The sequence below is a fragment of the Nanorana parkeri genome, unplaced genomic scaffold (assembly GCF_000935625.1).
Source record: "Nanorana parkeri isolate BGI_ZX_2015 unplaced genomic scaffold, ASM93562v1 scaffold416, whole genome shotgun sequence".
Lineage (NCBI taxonomy): Eukaryota > Metazoa > Chordata > Amphibia > Anura > Dicroglossidae > Nanorana > Nanorana parkeri.
The window spans coordinates 337,809-339,098 of NW_017306684.1; positions in this window are offsets into that span (position 1 = coordinate 337,809).

The following is a 1,290-nucleotide window of genomic DNA, read 5'->3' on the forward strand; positions in this document are numbered from 1 at the left end:
ATAATTCCTGACTTTACAACACAAGGGGGCTGAGTTATAAATCTTCCATCCAGTGTTTAGCTGGATTTGCATGGGATGGCTGCCACTAGATGGTGCTGAGGAGCATAGGAATTTCCTGTGCTCCTCAGTTCCATCTGGTGGTGGTGGTAGTGTTGTTCAAACATCAAATACACTGGGTGGAAGATTTATAAATCAGCTCCACAGTGTAAGTGGCCATACCGTTCTGCTCATTGTGAACTTCAATCACTTCCTGACTGCCCTCTCCAGTTCTTTTACATTATCTTAATACCAGAGATGATTCCTGGGCTTCCCCATCGTGTGATCATTGTGAGTGCCTAAAAAAAAACAAATGTTTCCCAGCATGCTCACCAGCCAGCCTGCAAAAAAAAAACAAATACACTGTTTAACTATTAAGGTTAAAAACAGAGGTTTTAGTTGCACAACTTTTGCACAATATGTAGAAGCCGCATTGCCTGGTCAAGGCCCCTCTGTGTAGTGCGGTCCTAATTCTAATCTATAAGAGGCGTCAACTTGGAGCATATATAGCAAATGATGAATGAGGTGCAGGTTTGCCAGGAGGTAGCCCAACCTCCTTGAAGGCATAGAGACACACCAGGAGCCCTGCACATCACAACGGCAGCTGAAGCCCCCAGTGTGTCCCCACACCAAATCCAACAAGCAAAATGAATGGTAAACACACTCATCAATTCATAACAAAGGCTTCCTGATTAGTGATGAGCCGAACACCCCCGTGTTCGGTTCTAACTCGAACTTTCGAACACGGAAAAAGTTCTAACTCGAACTTAGAACTCAATGCAAGTCTATGGGGGTAGAACTCGGAAATTTAAATGTCCCCATTTTGAAGCCTTATATGCAATTTATTGGCCATAAAAAGTGTATGGGGATCCGGGTACTGCCCTGGGGGACATGTATCAATGAATCATTGTAAGTGGCTGTCACAGTGGTCACATGTTGGGAAAAGTTACTACTGGCTCCCAATCGATCCCATCACAAAAGAGGTACATACACTGATGTGGCCAGATTATTATGACCACCCCATCAGTACTTCGTTGGGCCGCCTCGTGACTCCACGAGATGGTGAAAGGTGATGCGAGGAATCTGACACGGCACTGTGGCCCTTCTGTTGTCTTGTACCAGTCTTGCCACTCTCCGTTCTGCCCTAACATTGACTAGTCGCTGACGGCCACAATTCGCACGTTCAGACCCAGATTTTCGGCTGACAGTCCCGTCTTTAAACACTTTAACAACAGCCGCTCTTCACCATGCAAC